Source organism: Tyto alba, unplaced genomic scaffold (genome assembly GCF_018691265.1).
Source record: "Tyto alba isolate M040663 unplaced genomic scaffold, T.alba_DEE_v4.0 Super-Scaffold_27, whole genome shotgun sequence".
NCBI classification, from domain to species: domain Eukaryota; kingdom Metazoa; phylum Chordata; class Aves; order Strigiformes; family Tytonidae; genus Tyto; species Tyto alba.
Window position 1 is genome coordinate 14758384 of NW_024881301.1, and position 20509 is coordinate 14778892.

Below are 20509 nucleotides of genomic sequence, written 5' to 3' on the forward strand. Positions count from 1 at the left end.
CCTGCTGTAATTAAAGAATGCTAATGAGACCTGCCAGGCAGTGCTCTGCTGGGCAATTATACAAATTTATATAATGACATAAGGCAGGCAGCAGAATGAATGCAGGGTAGACCTGCACACCACCAACAAAAGCTCAGGGCTCTGGGAAATGCTGAGCTAATACAACTGTATGAATAAGTAGTTGAATTCTGATATCTATTGATATGCTGATAGACATGGAAAAATGCAAAGTGACTCAGCAAAATCTCTGGGTGTTATTGCACACAAAAATGTTTCTGGTCTCCTGGCTAGATGATTGATTTGGCCAGAAAGTGGTTTGTAGATAACAACAGGGTTACTCTATAGTATTTTAACACTGTCCCTTAAAAGCCGTTTGTTTTGCTTTTAACTGCTGGTTGTCTGCTTTTGCATATATAACATAACATTTTTTCTGCCTGTACCAAATATCAGTATTTGGTAGGTCTAGGTTGGTTTTCATCTTTCTGTCCTGTTCCTGTGCATTCAATTGCATTCATATACAGTACTGATGCAACAGCGTGTCTATAACATTTCATGTCAGTCTTTGCTAGAATGAGTTTCTCTCAGATCCAGTTCTCCATTAAATATAATTACAGCATGCCTTCATTGTCATTTTCCAAAGGCCATAGGTTTCTGACTTAGTTCTTTAGACAATGCTTGTACAGAGAGTCAGGCCAAAAAAGTCTTTCTTCAGTCCAAATGTTGTAGTCTTTGTCCAGAGTCTTCCTTGCTCAAATGTGCATTAAAAAGAGCTGGCAAACCATGTTCTGTGTAGGTAGTAAAAAATAGGAGCAGGGCAGGGAAAAATGAAGTCACCAAAAATGTAATTCATACTTTCCACTAGATTTTATTTCCAATCCTTCTCTAAGTTCTTTTACTTATTTCCAGAGGCCAGAAAAGCAAAGAGGAAATGATCAGTAATTTAAAGTGAAATTTTATTATGAATTATGAATCATAAATCTACTCAGTTGATGAACATTTTTATTAAATGAAGGCCATAATGTATTTATAATTGTTACTCTGCTTGTGAAAAAATAAATCTAGGGTAGGTGCTTCAGGGAACACAAGCTAATCCAGGTACAACTCAAGCTTATATGCAGATCTCCAACTTGTTACTGAAAAGTGGAGTAACAGCAACAGAACAATCTTCTCTGGCTGGAGGCTTGCTGATATTCTGAAAGGCAATACCTTATTTAGGCAAGACATTCTCAAATGGCAGAAATGAAGGCAGCAGGTTCATCTTGAAATAAAGGGAGATGGTGTTTCCTTGATAATTGGTATGTGACTTTCTCTGTAGTCTCAGACTTGAAGGCAGCATTTCTCATGCCAGATAGCGACAGTCATGAGTTGTGTGGAGCAGAAATAAACACGTGCCTGATGTAATTTTTGTGCCTGGTACTCAACACTGGAGAAAAATATGGTCAAACTACAGTTTTCATGATGGAATGGGTATAAGCCTTTAGGTATTTTTTGTAGTAGACCTATGCCAAATTAGAAGTCCATTTACTTTCAGTCCTAAAAATATGACAACTCTGAACTTTTCTTAAACTTTTATGAGTCCATTTATGCTTGGCCCACCTCAACGTTTGCTGAAAACCTTAGGCTAGCACATGCTGTTGGGATGAAAAACCTCATGAAATTAAGATCAAGCTTCACTCAGAATTCCACTGCAGTCAGAGGGCGTTTTTCCACAGTCTTCTATAACTTGCCACTAATTTATTGAGGATGTTCCACAGCTATGCAGGAGAATCTGTCTATATCTGCGTTGTGTGCATTGTGCCTGAATCCAAACTAAAAATATATACTTTGAAAGGTTCATTTTATGTTGTTAGCCATCTTCTTTTAAAAGAAATAAGTTGGTCCCTTGCCTTGCTGATTTCTGTACTAACTTTCAATTGCTAGAAACCAAATGATACCTCAACACTTGGAAATGGTTTCCTTAAATCATGTGGGAGCTTCAAGTACATTCAGAAGCAGAATTTGACAGGAACTGTAATTCAGAGAGAAATCCATTAGTGACACACATAAATTAAGCCTGACAGAGGAAAAGAAGTCAAGCATAAAATAACTGAGATATTTCCTTAATCACATCAGAGCACTGACATAACTGGAAGGATAAAGTAACAACATGGTAGTAGGTTTTATTAGTAGATTACATGTTTGGCTGTTGCAGCCTTTAAAATAATTTCCATTGCATCTTTAAATTCTGCTTTTTTCATTAACTGTTTGCATCTGGTGATACAATTATTATCAGCCATCCTCATTACTTGAAAACTTTTTAGCATTTTTCAAGTGCAAAGCATCAGGGTAACCCAGGTATCATATGGTGTCTCTTCTGGAGGATATTTCACTCAAAAGGCTGCAGGTACTCACATTTGGAGATTTCCCTTTCCCTTGCACAGTAACAGTGGTGCTGTACACACTGAATATTTAGGCTTGTGTATGTCTACCCTGTTGTATTGTGTGTACAGTAGTTTTTAATGTCATAATGTAAAGACTGTTTAAGGCAAGAATTCTTTATTTTCTTTAATGTTTCTCTTAAGCTCTCAAAACAGCAGGGACTGAGAATTTCCAATGAGGCTACAGGGAGCTGGGATCTGGATTTGCATCAAATAAATTACGATTTTTTGTCCCTAGCCTTTCTAGGCTCCTTTTAAAATTTTAACTTCTGACTGTTTTCAGTAAGGGCCAGGGTGGAAAATACTGTGAAAAGAGTAAAGTTTTGCTACAGACTTCTGGGAAACACGAGTAGATGGCAACTGGGACTCATTCGTATGCTGTTTAGAAGTGTCATTGCCCTTTCCAGTTTCTGATGCTACCAAAGAAATGCATGTAAAATACTGATCCAATAAAGGCTTCTTGCGCTGGAGGTGGCCTATTTTTGTGACCCTGAGTGTGTTTGGCTTGTTAGTGGAACCACTATACCTCTGGAAGGAGGTTGACAATCCAAGGAATTGGTTCGTAGTTGTCATCGTTTTTTCGTCAGCTTGCACAATTATTCTGTCAAGCTAGTTCACAGTTCAGCTTGTTCCTTGGTGTTGATTTTGCACAGATGGGCCATAATCAGAATGCAGGCTCATCATACGGTTGTATTAATTCTGAGCAGCCTGGTGGTTACACAGATGTGAATGTCAAACACACTATTTGTCCTTTTTTTGGCATTTGCCTTTGTCCCTTTGCTGATTGGTATCACATGTCCAACAGACATTCTGTCCATTTCTTAGCAGAGGAAAAACTAGTTAATGCTTAACCTGGGAGTGCCATGTTGTACTGCGTCCTTTTTTATTCAACCCCCTCTTTGTCAGTCCAAGACCAAGGTCAGGTTTCCTCATAGCAGCTTTGCATCAAATGCTGCCCGAGTCCAAGACAGTGGCTACATTCTCCTAAGACAGGGTAACTTTTTCTTGCCACCAGGATTACTCTGACAAAAAATGCTGAGCAATACAGAGTACCGTAAGGGGCTACATACTTTTCCAAGAGTAAAGATTGCTCATTAAGTGAGGGGGAAAAAGTGCTTGCAAACCTGTGTATAGCCTTGCAAGGTGGTAATGTCCATCCTAGCAAAAGTTAGGCACTCTGTTGTCATTCACACAATTTAAAGCTTTTCTTTGCTTCTTTTTTTCCATACAGGATGTGTTGATTGGGACTGACTACATATTCACATGAAGAGTTTTAGGCATTTGTCTGCATTCTTCTTCTTAAACCTGAATTAATACTGAGAAGTATCTACAGTTGCCCCTTGATATCAGAAAGAGGAAAAGGACAGAGTGGTGCAAAAGTCAGTGCTTTGTTTACCTGCCTGCTTTTCCTTTGGGATGACCCACAAACGGAGCAGAAGCATCACTGAGTCTTTTGTTATGTGTTGGTACAGAAGATGGTGGTCAAAGGTAACAGTGATGTGTGAAAACAGTAAATACAGGCAGGAAAAGAAAGAATTGTCTACTTTTCCTGGCACAGGGTGTTTCTTCCAGGCTCCTGTGTTTTTGCAGAGGTGGAGATAAATTTTTGACTGCCCTGACTAACAGTGAACACCAGTGCTCTGGCTGAATATGTCTGAATAAATGTAGGAAAAGGGGCAGTGTCCATATTATTCAGCATAGGCATATATTTTCTTCTGCTTTACTGTGAATCTCAAACTTCTCTTCATGCATTTCTTTGCCTGCATCTGATTTTAAAGGGCTGCAATACAAAGCAGATTAACTTCAGAGTAAACATGACCTATCTATTAACAAGAATCTGCAGCATATTGGCCACACTAAAACAAGTTGGGATGTATATTCTGATGTGGTAGTGTCATAATGTTTAGTATTTGCTTTGGTTTACCCTGTCTGACTGGGGCTGCTTATTGCTATGTGACTTTTTTTGGTGAGACAAGCCATCTCATGCATCCTGGGGGACTTTCTTTGGGAGAACTGGTAAGTTGAAGCTGGTAAGTCACCCTGTGAGAAACCCCGGTCATCACAAATAAAAAGCAACACTTTCCTTGGAGGAGACAAGACCACTTGTCCATAAATCTAAGATGGTTTTCTGAGTTGAGAAAGCTTTTTCTGCTTCTCATGTACTGCAGTAGGGAGCAGAGCACATGTGAAAGGTCATGCTTTTTCAGCTGTCTGGCAGGACTTTGCATCATAAACACTGATAAATGTTTAGAATGAAAAAACTCAGTCATTTTGTTCTTCCTAAGAGAAGTGAAAGTAGAAAAAAGTAAAGCAAGATAAGCATAAATTTATTATGATCACATGTGGAACAAGGAGGCATGTTAGGTGGTTTTGGCACCGTTTTTTTCTCCAACAACTAATCCCAGTGTAGAAGTGAAGATACTCTGCAGATCTGGGCACTATGTGACTTTTACTGGTGCATAAAATACCACATTTAAAGCTTTATGTGTTGGTGGAAACTTTAAAAATCATATTATTGCAGTGCACACTTAGGTTTTCATCGGATATTTTGTGTAGTTGCTGAGTTTGACTTAGCACAGGACAGCTACTGAAGGAATAATGAATGACTGAGCTTCTGTAGCAATTTGGTCCATTAAACCCTCTCTAGTACTCATTACTACACAGGAAATATCTTCTGCTTCAATTAGTACAGCATAATTATATGCTGACTGTGGTGATTGTTTTTCTGCAGCAAACAGTGGCCCTGCAACACATTTTGCAGCCATTGGAACCCTGTCAGGTATAATCAGAATAAAACAATACTACTTGCACAAGGTGAAGTCAAATTGCTCTCATTCTTTTACTGAAGAAAGGCAAAAGGTAGCTCATAATTACAGACAAATTTTACAGTTTTTATTACAACAGGTGAGAATGTAGGCTGTTACATTAAGGAGAGGATGTATATGAAGTAAGAGGTGCTATTCAGTGTGCCTGAAGATTTGGCTATAAAGAGACTAAACCTCTGTTAATTGAGGGTATAATACTAAAGCCACTTACTGCTCTGAGTGTTTTTCATATAAAAATGCCTCATATACCTCACAGAGGTTGGAATGATTCACCATGAAATACAAATAGAGGGTAAAGGGTGGTATTCAGCTGCACAAGAATGTGGAAAGGTGAAATGTAAAGACAGTACCTATGGAAATTGTACAAGAGCCACTTCCCTTCAGAAGAAGCATCATGGAGAGTACAGAGGAGTTGTGATCTTTTGTGTGTTAGTTACTACCATTATAAGACTGCTTCATTCACATGTGTTAAGTTGGATAACTCAGCTACCAGCCTTACAATGACAGGAATGAAATCCACATGGTCTTATAGACTCTATATCTCTCAAGTGATAGTAATAATCATGTAGACAAGTTAGCTGACCTGTGATTTTGCTTCATCTTCAGAGTATGTCCTCAGTTATACCATACAGAGGTATAAACTTTATTGCAAAGGCATAGTTGAAGCCATCTTCAGGATCTTAGGTGATGATGTAGGAAACCAGTATTGCAGTGTAAAAAGATTCAGTATATTAATTGGACTTCAGGCCAAGTTTCCAGATAAGTAAGCTGACAGTGAAATCAGTAAAGCACAATGCAGAAGAAAGCTGTTTTTCCTATTTGTCTAGTCCTGAGGGAGTAGCTTATAAGACTTGTGCTACACTGCCAGGATCCTGAATAAGGAGGCTTATTCAACAAAAAGGCCCAGAAAGTCCTATGTAATTGACAGGGTAGTATCAATCAGATAGGGATAGTGCCTTTGTCTTAAATGTCTTCCAAGCCAGTACTTTAATAGAAAGCTCCTTGGCTCCTTTTCAGGTATTTTTGCATATCTAATGTATAATTTTTCCCTCTTTACTTTGTGTGTGTGCATTTCTGCCTCAGAGCAGGCATGCAGCTGCAATTCAGATCTGTCTGCATATTGTCACAAACAACCTATCTTGGAATAGAGGCTAGATTTCAACACAGCACATTTACCCTGTCTTTGTTTAACATAAAGAGTATTTCTCTTGAGACACTGCCCATCTGTCAAGAGATTTCTTTCAAACATTGCAAAAGAGTTCTGCAAATCTATGACTCATTTTTCAGTTCTAAGAATTTTACTTGAAGACCATCACCGACAAGGTAAGGTTTGTTGTCTTCGCCTCTTCACATAATACATTTTAATCTCCGAATTAAAGTTCAATAAAACCTAATGTTGTTGTCTGAGCCCAGAGGGTAACTGAGCACCCATGGGGCCATTCACTCACCCCTTCCCCTCTCAGGAATTGGAAGGAGAAAAATGAAGTATAAATGTCTCAGGAATCCAGATAAGGACAGGGAGGGGTGGCTCACCCATTACGGTCATGGGCAAAAGTCAGACTCATTGAGGGAAGAAAGAAAGTACATCACTTTAATTCAAATGCTAGCAAAACCAGCACTTAACAGAGAAGGTGGTACAGTGAGAAGTGCCATCACATCCAAAACCACCTTTCCCCACCCCTCTCTTCATGGGCTCAGCTTTGCTCCTGATCTCTCTATCTCCTCCCACACAGTGGCTCAGCAGACAGGGTATGGGGGTTACAGTCAGTCTTGCCACTCCTTCCTTCTCGGGAGGTGGGGTGAATGCCACACATTCCTCCCCTGCTCCATGTGTCTCCGCTCTTACAGGAGACAGTCCTCTATGCAGCTTCTCTAGCATGAGTCCTTCCCACGGGATGCAGCCGTTCCCACATTACTCTGATGTGGGTCACCCCCGTCGTTACAGTCCTCACAGCACTGAACTACAAGACTGGGGGGTTCCATCTCCCCTCAGCGTCCCAGCTTCCTTAAGTGCAGCCTTCTGTCCTGGTGTGGGCTCCTCCACAGGCTTCACAGGCTTCAGCTTGGCCTCAGCTTCACTGTGACCCTTCACGGATGGCAGAGGGTGGCCCTGCCATCTCACCATGGGATACAGGGGAGGTCTCTGCTCCGGCGCACCTCCCCACATTCCTTCTTCCTTACACTGACATGGGTGTTCACATGGGTGTCTTCCTTGCAACTCATCCTCACAAGTCCAACTCCTCCTCACCAGGTCCCTTCTTAAATACATTATTGCAGAGGCGCAGCTGATTGGCTCAGCCTTGGTGCAGAGGTGGGGCCGACTTGGAGCTGGGGGAGCTTCAAGACGCTTCTCAAAGGAGCCACTGCTGTAGCCCCTTCTCCTGCTACCAAAAACCGTGCCACAGAAACACAGCACACCTAACCATTTTGATTTTTCTTAAAGGTAGAAATGCAGTGTCTGGTTGTACAATTAGGCTACAGTATGAAAGCATTCTAATACATACTCTGGACTTGTATTAAGGTATTTTCCAAGTACAATGCCGTAATGCTTTAAGTATTCTAAATTATTTTACTATAATCCCTCTTCTATATAGGCTGAACTCTGAGGGCATTAGTTTACTGTTCATTATAAAAGAGTTAGCTTAATTGCCCAGTGGGCTTGCAATTAGCATATATGCCAAAAATAATAGATGGAATAGCAAAACCAGTACCTAGACAAACCAGCACTGTCAAAGTCTGCAGGAACACTGGCAAAATCAAATATAGTAAGTACAAGGCCCGACTGGGATGGAGTTCATGTCAGCCTGTATGGTGCTGTGTTCTGCATTTATGGCTAAACCATTGTTGATAACATGCCAGTGCTTTGGCTACTGCCACACTTAAGGGTTTGCCTTAAAGTCTGATAATACTTTTTACTTGATTTTAATGGTAAAAAAAAAGGTTAAAAGAAGTGACTGTTATGAACTTAGGAGATAACAAATTACTTTAATCTAGTATACTTAAATATGATCATTTTTCTTCTGAAAGAAAATGGTAGAATTTAATCTAATGGGAAGCTTGGAATTCACAAAATACTGTTAGTTTATTGATCTCATCACTAAGAAAAAAGCTCACTCGCTCACTCATCTTACGGATGAAGCAGAGGGCATTGGCTTCCCAAATGCTAATTGAAAAAGAAACAATTCATAAAGTAACTTTTTGATTTGGACCAATGAAGAAAAACTGGGGATAGTGAAATGTATTTACATGGTTTCCTTTAACTTCTTGTCTCTGCCAGACAAAGGCAAGTGACCTTCTTAGGAATCGTGTAGCAGCTGGGGTTTCCTGCCTTCTCTCACTCCAGCTCCATTGTCTGAGAGTTGTTTCTAGCCCAACAAAATGATCAGTCCTCAGTGTGTGTGTCTACTCCTGACACAGATACAACACTGCCTCTTATCACCTTACATATCTTATCTGGAGAATAAACTGAACAGGCACTGAGATGAAAATCCACTCCTCAGTGAGCTTCAAGTCCTGCATGTCTCTTACACAGCGACCTAATCTCATGCGAATAAATCTAGTGCTACAGATGTTGCAAGAAGCTTCCAGCTTCAAGAGACACGTAAAAGTATTTGTTCTCCAAGATGGAGATGTAGGTAAGGAAGTTCACTCTACTGCAGTTGCCCTACTCCTGTGAATCCAAACCTAGCAGCATGTTTCATGTCTTCATACTTCCTAATGTATGAGCTGGAGGTTTTTGTCACTGTGTCATCCTGTGCTAGCGAAAGAGCCAGTGGAATTTCCTTCTGCCTAGATAACATTCGTCACAAAGACTGAACTCTGGTCCTTGCACTGAAAGCTAATTTTTGGACACTATTCCTCTGAAGTCCAGTATCTGACTGTCATCAATGCGACTGTGTCTGTACCACTGCTTCAGAACAACATCCATCCTTAATCAAAGAAATGTTGGTAGTCTTGTAAAGTAAAAATATTAAACCAAGTCTGAAACAAATAGAGATTGTCCTATGCAAGCCTTTTCAAAGCTATGCAAGGGAAACATTTGGAGTAGAGAGCTTGAAATCAAACTACAGTTGTGAATGCATGGGTGGTTATTTCTTGTTAATAGTAATATTGGCTTTTTTTGCAAACAATGAATGAAGTGCAATTAGTACAAAAGTTCACACAAAAAGGTATTTAGATATAACAGTTGATTTCAGGGTGAAATGTCAGAGCACAGCTGCTCCAAAAAAATCAAAAGCATGGTAAATTTTAATTAAGATTTCAGCATCAGGCCTAAAAGAAGGTTTCTGTGCCCTTTAAGAAGGGCAGAGTGCCTTGCTGACATAGTTGCTCTGACTTTTTTTCAGGCAGCAAATAGAAATAGGCTGAACAAATACATCATTTCTACTCTAAGAGGTTGTGTGTGAGCATCCAGTTTCACCCAGGGCTTCCCTATAGACAGCAGCTCTTTTGCATTAGTGCCACCAGTTAAGTGAAAGTGGTACAGCTTCTCGATGAAGGTGTAGTTGCACTGTTACAGCCCATTTACAGATGCAAAAAGACAAATGTTATACACAGAAACAACTCTAGCCATTAAAGTACAATGAAGTGTTCCAGGCAAAACTATGCTAGTAAAGAAGTCATACCTCTAATCGATAGATATTTCATAAACTAGATAAAGAATGTTGAATTGGAATTTGATCTTCCTGTCATGATGTGCATTTCCAACCTTCAAGGCTTTGGAATATTCTTTACAGCTTGGTGTTCCTGGTCTTGCTCCTGTCCTGCCAGCATTGCTCACTTGGAAAGTGATGCCCTGTGTCCTGTTATGGGAAGGGAAGATATGCTATACAGCTTGTCTTTTTAACCAATGCACTCTGTCTGACATATTTTCTATTACAGTTACACTGAGCTTGGGATTGCTGTAGGTGAAATAAATATAGCATCAGGCTGAATTTGAGCCCTGTAAATATGATCTCAAGCAATGTGTTGAAAGAGGTGCCTACCATTAATAAATGGTATAGAACATATACAATGTTCAATAGAACAGCCTTGGGGCCCAAGGCTTCACTCAGGACAGTGGTGCCTCCATCACAGGCCCCCTCAGAGGCAGGGGCTTCAACCCCAAGCCTCCCAGTTCCCATGGAATAAGACTTGCTTGTCTGACTGCAGAACAGCTGTCAGAGGCACTCTTCTGTTGAAGCTACACCAAAGCGAGGTCTCTGGAGCTGGAAAAGGATCAAACAATAGTAACCCATGATCTTTTAATAGTAGCTGGTCATTAGGACCCTCCATTGAGAGAGGAGAAGCTGGTATTTTTGACCTTGTTCCCTGTACAAAGTGTTTTATTGTTGTTGGATTAGAAAGAGCAATAAACCTCAGAGCACTCAACTCTTCTTTCTCTCAATTAAGTATATGGTCTTTCAGGCAGCTAAATGCTGTGATTGGGTCTGGGTCAGGACATGAGGGAGACAGGTTGCATTAGCATCCTTCTGCTGAGGGAAACCATCTCATTGACTTAATCTACTAATTAGCTCCCTCATCTAAGTAGTCTTTTTCTGAGCTAGCTCACCCCTTTGTTAATTGTGCTGTGTTTCAGTAAATACAAAAAATATTTGCTGTGCATCTGTATTCCTGTTAACAGATTTAGTTTATTAGCACACACATCAACAAGTAAGGTCAGTTGTATTTATTTTATTTGTATGTGAAAAAACATTTAAGCTAACAGCACAGTTTTGATTTCTAAGGCTGTGGTTTGGCACAGATTTTCTTTTGTGTCTCCGCTGGCTACAACAGTTTCTGTCTCTTATTGGCCACTTTTTTCTCCCACTTGTATTGCACATATCTGTGTGTGAATACATAGACCTAGAGCTCAAATTTAGCAGAAAAATAACCGTTCTTTTAAGAGGCTACTTTTTTTTTCAACTCAGAACTGTTCCCTGATCCTGTTTGTCATATGACTTCCAAGTGTTCCTGCTGGCCTGGCTGGGGTGGAGGCCAGGCTGGGAATTGAGAGCAGTTTAAGGGGCCGTAATTGTAGAAATAAATGGATTTCCACTCATGTCATACTGTGTGCGCATGCTACTTTCATGTTTTTGTTTTCTGGTGTTTATTTGCAAATTATAATTTTCAGATAACTTCAGATAACTTCAGTTATGCCAAAGAAATAAGAAAGTTACAACCCCCTAACCCAAACAAAATACCAACCCTTAGGCCTCACCCTCCATTATATTTTCATAACTCTAGGCTGGAGAATATATAGGGCAAGGTTTTCTAAAACCTGTGCCTGGAGTTAACCTTTAAGTCAATATTTAATAACCCAATCATATGTCCTGAATTTCAAAAGTAATGATCATTCTGCTGTTAATGAAAATCTGTTCTGGAATGCCTTTGGAAAAAAAGAATTCAATGATTGTGTAGGACAACCTCAGGAAATTCAAATAATCAAAAGTTAAGAATAAAATAAAAAATGGGATGACAGAATAGGAAGAAAAATTTTTAGATAGGGCCAAGATATTAAGATCTAATATATTTTGGTTTTACTGAGAGCGTGTAGTGGACATACATTCACATGGAAAAAGTCTTATTATCACAATTGCAAGTAGTTGGCATGTTAGCCTGCAATAGTAAAATTGGCAAGGACCTCAACTGTAAGGGATGTAGGACCTATGGTTTGACATAGCAATAAAGTTAATGTTCTGATCCTCTCTTAGAAATCTGGCTGTGATGCAAAGCTCTGATGCAATACAGACTCATTCAGCTGGTTCAAATTTCTTTAAACAATTCTGGGGGGTTAACTTGATACTGACATGCTTTATTGCAGTGCCTGAGTTGCCTGTCCACCCCATTCTAATTCTATGTCAGGTCAGGCATAGATTATCCCATTGCAGGGCATAAACTCTACTCTGTGCTAAATCTGGCACAAACCTTCAGGACAAAAATATCTCTTCCACTGAATCAGGTGTCCTGAACTTTTTCTCACTGCATTCTCTAACTTGTAGGAGAATGTTTATGCAAGAAATTCTCATGGCCTTCCTGTTATTCTCTGGCACTTTACAAGCTCATGATGTTAATCCCAAAATAATATAAAAAGACATGAAGAAGATGCAGCTAGTTACTGACAAATTTACTGTCTTTTAGGAAGACTCTAGTGAAGATGAAGAGGTGGAAATTTCATTACTTGATTCAATTATCTCTCTTACATTATAAATTATATAATAATATTAAACTTTCATTTGCCTTTGTATTTTAATCAATTGTTGTATTATTTATAACTGAGAAGCACTGCAATATTTTCCTAGTCTTATTTAGTCTGCAGAGAATAGACTTTTATAAATCTGAAAAAGAAGACTGTATCTTACTGTTTTGTTTTCTCATTTTTATTGTCACTGCATTAGTAGCAGCTACTTTTAATTCTCACCACGAAAAACTACTTGGTTTCAAATCTCAAATTAACTGATCATACTTAGTGAGATAATAAATTTTTTCTAGTTTGCTTCTCACTGTGTATTAAGACAAAGCTCCAACTGTCCTACTGCTAAGTCTGAATTCAGGTTGTATTGGGAAGTATACTTTGTGTTTCCTGTTTTTCAGAAGTGATGGTATCATTGAATGTGATACGGTTGGTACTGTAGGTCAATATTAATTCTGTTACTAAAATTGAAATGTATGCTAACCTAGGGCATTTCTTTCTCATTGCTGGAAATTAAGCTCCTCTAGCTTTGTCCTATTCTTTGAATAAGAACCTGTGGACTTGCTCTGTCTGCAAATTTATTCTCTGGAGAAAAGTCAGGAGACTTGCAATTTCTCTTTGTCCTGATTCTTCTAATTGATTTGAAACTTTGGATTAACTTGTTTGTCCTCTTCTATTGAATAAAATATATTTGCATATATATAAGCTGACTACCCTGCTACTACTTTCCCTGAAGCCAAAGTTAATTCTTTGTTACTCCTTTGTGCATTCCTAAGTAGGTGTTCAGACCTATTAGTCGTTCTCTGCTGGCTTTCAGGGAATATATCATATCAGCTAGTCATTGACAGACCAGGATGCATCAACAAAAATATACTCGGTTTTGTGAATCAGAGCCATGTTCTGTAGCTGTGTGACAATACTGACATTAATGGAGTTATACTAATGAGTTCAATCATTGCTGTTTAAACTTCTGTAACAGCATTGGTAGTGGCTTTATATGTCCGCGGGAGAGTACAAGGAGTATAAGTGTAGTCACTGGAACTAAGAGGGCCATGGTGGTTTTGTGGTATCAAACTGCTGCTCCACTGATGTGACATATAGACATATGGAACAGGAACTCCTATCATGGTGTTGTTCTTTTGTAAGGTCTACACAATTACATCTTTCCTCCAGTTTTCTGCCGGTCAGCCCTGGAGAACGTAAAGGCTGGTAACTCAAATACGTATTCACAGGAAAAATTCAGTTTGATTTTTCCTTAAGATTGAAGCTTCAATTTTTTCCCCCAGAAGTTTAAAGTGTCTGTCTTTCATTCCCCAAATGGAAATATTTCAACTGCAGTTTTCAACTAACCATAGAGTTTGAGGTGCATTTTAAGCATTCAGCATCTTTAATAAGCATGAAAGTCACTTTTTCGAAGATGCAACTTTTCACACCTTTGTGGGCTGTGATATTTAGCCAGTATTGACCTCCATGATGCAATAATTGAGGAGCTCAGCAAGAGGAAGTAAAAAAGATTGTAGATGCCAAGCAATTTTTTATTTTTATATATTAGCAATTAGAGATGGCATGAAGAAATGTAATTCAATTGAGAAACCATGTCATAATCTAGTTTAGTTCTTGCAGAAATTGATTTTTCAGTTGATCCAACAGCAACTGATTTCTTGGAGACAAATCTGCCATCCCTCTTAGCCTAATGATTAACCCATGTACTGAGTTTTCTGTGTTTTTTTTTTTTTTTTTTTGTGGTCTTCTTTTATAACCGGGCACTTTGTAAACCCAGGAAAGCCAGAAAGCTGCAGCTTATTGGCAGCCTCACCAAATCAGTATGACAAGAATTTTCTCAGGTTCTGCTTCATTTTTAATACTGGCACATAGTGCCTGCTTTTGTGAGGGATTAATGGTGATGAAATTTTGAATGGCCTGAATCTGGGTGATGTATGAGAGTCACTTGATTTTTGTATGTTAGCAAACAGCTTGCCATTGAGGACAATGCTTTAGTGTAAACTGATTTAAGTTCTCACTGGTACAACTGAATGCACCGGTTACTTCAGTATGGAAGACACTGTTCTGGGTTCAGACATGATACTGGGCTTCTTTCCTTTCTGCAGATCTGTTTGTTTCTAGCTAGCATAATTTTCCTTTTTAATTTTGACATCTTTGGTTTCAGCCATAACAATACTCCACATTTTCACTCCTTAGCAGGTGAGTGCTAGGAGAGAAGTAATTCCTACTCCTGAAATAATGTTGCTTATTTTTCCTTTCAGAATATAGTGATTAAAAAGCCATCCTGACATTAAAAAAAGATACTGTACATTACAAACTTGTGTTGCAAGGAAGCTCAGAAAAAGTAGTGTAGTAAGGGCTTGGAAAAAAATAAGTTCTGAACTAAATGGTTATTATTTAATTCTCATTTCTGGTGCATTTAGACACCTCATTAAATAGGAAGTAACTGAATTTTTTACCAACATTAACAGAAAGTGAGGAAAAAGCTTGTAGATCAATGCAGAGATGTTAGATTAGTGCTGAAAGTTACTACTAAATAGAGAAATGTTGATATTTATGTCATAACATTATTGAAATTTGCCTGAGTAGCATGTATATCTATGTTTAATTATCTTATGTATTGAATCAGAGACATTTGCACTTGCCTAGACAGGAACTATGTGCACACATTGCTGCATCTGCAATTTTGTGTGAGTGGCAATGTCTCTTTGTGGGTACATTGAATTAATGATTATTCTCACTGTACATCTTCTTGAGGCTGTCCTTCAGCTTCTTTGTCATCTTTCCATACCCATGCTGGGCTAAAACACCAACGCTGGGCTACTGAGATAACACAGGATGGAGAGACACTGAGTTGTCAGGACTCTGCTCAAACCAAGCAGGCAGCCCGGGATGGGGAATGCAATGTTTCCAGGAGAGGTTTCATGCCATACTCCCGTGTTCATGTGACAGGAGGGAAGAGTGAAGTAAGCATCTGTTCAGGGGATCTCTTTAGACCAGAAGTTTATAAAACCTCAGAAACCAGAATTTTTTTACTCTGAGGGATACATGGCTCTTTATACTCAAATGGACATGCAGGCGACTCCAAGGGAAGGATGACCTAAGTGCAGTGAACTGGGTTTAGAGGGTTTGCTGTTTGCTAGTGGTCTGTAAGCTCTTGGTTTTTATCTGTTAATGTAAATGCAATGATGTTCTCAGACACTCTGTGCAGTGCCTGGTTGTACACAAATTTGATCACATTTGTTTCATGAGGAAGATGCAAACTCTAAACCAGGGAGCTCACAACTGTTATGAAAGTTAAGGAACTGTGGAGTTAAGCTGCAAGACAAGCCAGAGCTGGACCATGAGGGTAGAGAGCAGAAAAGCAAAGCCTGAATTTTAGAAATGGTCTGTATTTTGAGAATGTGTGAAACTTTACTCTAGGGCAGAAGAATGGTGCCTGTGTTTCTGATTAGACTGGGAATGTTTAAGATTCAATGTCTGTTCCATGTGCTAGTGGTGAGGATGAGACAGTGGATGTGTGGCTATCCTGCTCAAAGACGTCCTTTAAAAGGCCTTCGCCATCAAAAGGAGACCTCTGTTTCTTGAGCCAAGGGAAATAGTTGGTAGGCTGTCATCACAGTGTAGGCCTGTTAAAAAATCAGAGCTCCCCATGTTGGTCCTGACCGAAACAAAATGAGTCTTAGGCTGGGCTACTTCTTCTTAGATCCTGTCAAGAAGAGTATGAATGAAGTCATCTGGTTCTTGCTGGGAACAGATGTTACAGCAGACCTGCAATAGTTCCCACTGCAGAATAAACTACTTGTGAATATCTATTAGTACATGGGTGACTGGAAGGTCCACCTGGCAGCTAATATGTGCCTAGCATTGGTGTGACAAACTGGGCTAGAAAAACGGGGAATGGTGAATGTGAATTGGCAGATGGAATAGATGATCATTGTAGGTCCCTCCCAATTGAACTATTCTATTCTATTCTATTCTATTCTATTCTATTCTATTCTATTCTATTCTATTCTATTCTATTCTATTCTATTCTATTCTATTCTATTCTATTCTATTCTATTCTATTCTATTCTATTCTATTCTATTCTATTCTTTCTATTCTATTCCTAGTCTAGTCTAGTCTAGTCTAGTCTAGTCTAGTCTAGTCTATATTCTGTTCTATTCTATTCTATTCTATTCTATTCTAAGTAATATCTAGTACTTTTCTGCTCAATATTAGAATATAATAAACTGAAGGATGGGTATCATACATCAGCTTTCGCTGAGTTGCCTGTGATCGCTCTAACAAAGTTAAAACGTTCAAACGTCAAAGTCTCACTGAGGAGCAGAACTGCACAACAAATTAGCAGCATTATATAAAAAAGTTTCTTATGCACAAGCATTTTATGAAACAAATGAACAATATGCTCTTAATGTTTGCCTTTGCCATGCTGCAAGATAAGCTTGCAGAAATGAGACATGAAATGTCTTACAATATGTAATTAAAGTAGCAGTGTTAATAATTTATATTCTTATATTTATATAATGGATAAAGACGTATTAAATTTTCTCTGTGGTCTAGCAAGAAATACTTTCTCTTGTAGAAAGTAGTGTCTAGTAAGAACCTGAGAAGTGTTTTGTTTTTTTTTGTTTTCTTTTCCAGTCTGTTTGTCCATTATTGAATTACCCCTACTTTCTGTCAGAAAGTTTCTACAGTCTTTCACTGGTCATCTGTGCTTTGTGGAGTCTGCAGCTGGCACTGCTGTATAATTCACCAGGTCTGCACTGCTGACCCATACTTTAACAAAATGTTAGGGGATCATTCATTACTGGACTTGGCTCCCATTAGAAGACATATAACAATGATGGTTACTAAACCTCTTATTACCCTTTTACAGTTTAGGGGGCTAGTTATGACATCATCCAGTTTAGGTTATTAGGATATGTCTTTCTAAATTGCTTTTTATACCATATTGCATCTTTCTCAGCTTTCTACTCTGATGTGAGAAGCACCACTGATAGGTACTAACTGAGAGCAGCCAGAACTTATCTCAAACCATTTTAAAGGACTCAGATGAAAGGAGTGATGATTGGAAGTGCTAGTGCCGTCATATTAAATATGACTGATCCTACCCTTTGATAGGGCACAGTTTATGTGATATTTTGATGACTTTTTTCAGTTTTGCTTTTCTGTGATTCTTCATGCAAAAAACATTCAAGTGTTGATTTGAAGATTAGAGTCATGATGTAGAAGAATGTATTCACTACACCACTGCTCACTGCAAAACCTAACTTTTAGTTTTTCAGCCATCCTCTGGACAGGGGAGGGGATTGAACCACTGAGGTTTTATCACCACTTCATCCAGCTCTCTTATTTAAGGATAGGAAGTACTGATGCCTTTTACTTTTTATCTCAATTAATTGCCTGTCTTTATTAAAGGATAACTGGATGGTAATGCTGGGGAGGTAACAGTGGGGACCTTCATGAGGCTCAGTCAAAGCTACTTGGCACAGAGGTCAACAGAAATAGTTTTCTCAGTGTGAGAAGTTAGAAAACATTTGTTATGTGATTCAAATGCAGAGAAGGCCATGATCTTCACTTTTGGTGATCCATGGGTTATCTCTTAAAACAGTCTGAGAGGATCAAGCAGAAGAGATATTTCGTAAATAGTCCAAGATCACCGATCCAAAGCTATGTTGTGGAGGACAAATGTATTTTTATCAAGTAAATCAATAAAAATAGCTACAGAAGGACACTGGAATTAAATTGCTTCAATGTATTAACACTAGACAAGTTGGGTAGATTTGTATTACTGTCAGTAAAACTCTTCTCTGAACCTGTTAAGATTAATACAGTTTACCGCCAGAAGGTATCCGAGCGTAATAAGTTCTTACAGAAACTTCTTTGGGGGCATGTTGCACCATTGGCCTCATTTATGCATTCATTGATAAAATCAGTATCTTGCTGTCAAGAAGGCAGCATGCAATTTCCAGCTGGTTTTAACATGATGTAATTTGGCTTATGGGTCAGGGTAGTTGCGGCCTCTTCTGTTCCAGCGGATGTGCTGGACAAAGGGAAGATTTCGTGTGATCACTGGTGTTGCTGGTGGCAGGCAGGGTCTGGGTTTTTGTGAGGGATGCTGTCACAGCTCCCACTCCGGTCACTGATGAAGCCTGAGAGGCAGATTTATGGCTGGAGTGGTTTTCTGCCCTCTCCCACTGCTTCACAATGGAAAGAAATGGCATGGGACAAAACCAGGCCCTGATGTCTCTTTCTCTGCTAGAATCATATTTTACTTCTTTCTTATGTTCACTGATGTCTTTCTGGGGCACTTTAAATCTTTTTGTCCTGGAGTCCAAACCAAACCTTTGGTAAGTTCAGTGGCATAGGGACTTTAAGCAGTTAGCATTTTCCTTACACCAGATAAGATGATACATGAAGTACAGAACAAAACATCTTTTCCTAAAGGTATGTTTTAGAATCTGTTTGGGGATGACCATGGACCTCAGGAGCACTCCCAAGAACTCCAGATCCAGGATCCTCAGTGTATGGCCCCCCGCTCCAATCTATTTTCCTCTTTCCATCAGTGGAAAGAAAATGGTAGTTTGAGAAGAGACAGGGGCTTCGGTGTGTTCCTCAGGGTACCCACTCTGTGCACTGAAGAGGTCAGGTCCTGTGCTGTGTCAGTACAGCCCAATGGCTCAATATCAACACAGGCTTTGCAATGCATGAAGTACTGTTTGCACACTCTGGAAGACCAGATATGATCTTTGTGGCCCTGGAAAACACTGAGTGCCAGGCAAACACCAAGATCACGAATATCTGAAAAACAGACCTGTTCAATCAGGAGTCCTCTGGCTGGAAGGTGAAGCCACTCTTAGATTCTTCCCAAGAGAACTCAAAGATCTGCTCCCGTACCCCTTTACTTAAGATCCTTATAACTCATCGGCATGCCTCAACCCACTGCTAACTGGGTGTCCCTTCAGTTACTTGCTTGTCAAACTATAATGCTTATAGCTGCTTGCTGCAACAACATAAAAATAAAACTCTCTTTTTTTTTTATGAGAAAAAAATAAAGTTTTTTCTTTCATTTTGTCCCCTAACATAAACAAGCTACATCTATATCACTACCCCAGTTTTCAGGCAGATAATTTTTCTGCAAACTTTGTAAATAACAAAGTTCAAAGTTTCTTTGTCTAGCACAGACACTTCTACCAGGGTTTATGCCTGCAATGTCTGGCTTGTAGAAGAATAATCCAAAGGCTGATTCATAATTTATATGCAAGAGAGCTGGTAATGCTCTAAGGGATAACAGCCAAACCATCCAGTCTGATGTGTGATTTATTTCTTGTAGTCAGCTGGTCTACTGAGTCCTACCAGGTACAGTGAGAACTTTTGTAAAGGCAGCTAAGCTGGGCTGCAAAGAACTTTATTGAACTGAACATACAGAGGAATTTGTAAATGAGATGATGAACAGAATTTAAAAAGAGTGTATAATAAACAAAAAAGATAGGATACTGAAAGAGAAATAATTGGAAGTGGAAAGAGCACAAGGTCTGCACAGTTCTTGATAGATATCAGAACACTGAAAGAAGTAAAATTTTACTTTTAGGTATATGATTTCCAGGGTCTGCAATGGGAAAATCAAAAACTATGCAAAAAATAACCAAAGATAACTAAAGTAAGATAACTAAAGATAACCTAGGAGAACTAAAACATACTTTACATTAAAGAACAGAAAGGGAACTGCAAATGGGCATCCTCTATTATTTTCTTTTGGGCATAGCAAAGAACCTTGAGCTCAGATTTGTCACACAAACGGATGAGATACAGTGTGGGGTGTTACTCTTCACTAGATGGCAATGTCTGCTCAGACCTAACACCTGCACTTGAGCATAGTTTTCTACCCCTAGTTTGTGATAATATAAATTCTCTTTCCAGTAGTGGGGAGAAGGGACATGCAGAGTTCATCTCCGGACTACAGTTGCATAGTGCTAGAGGAGCCATTTTACTCAGATGAATAAAGAATGCTTTTCAGTGTCTCCTTTGGTGCAGGGACTGTACATAAGAACATGGCCCAGGTCTTTCAGCATCCCTTGAGTGAAGCTAG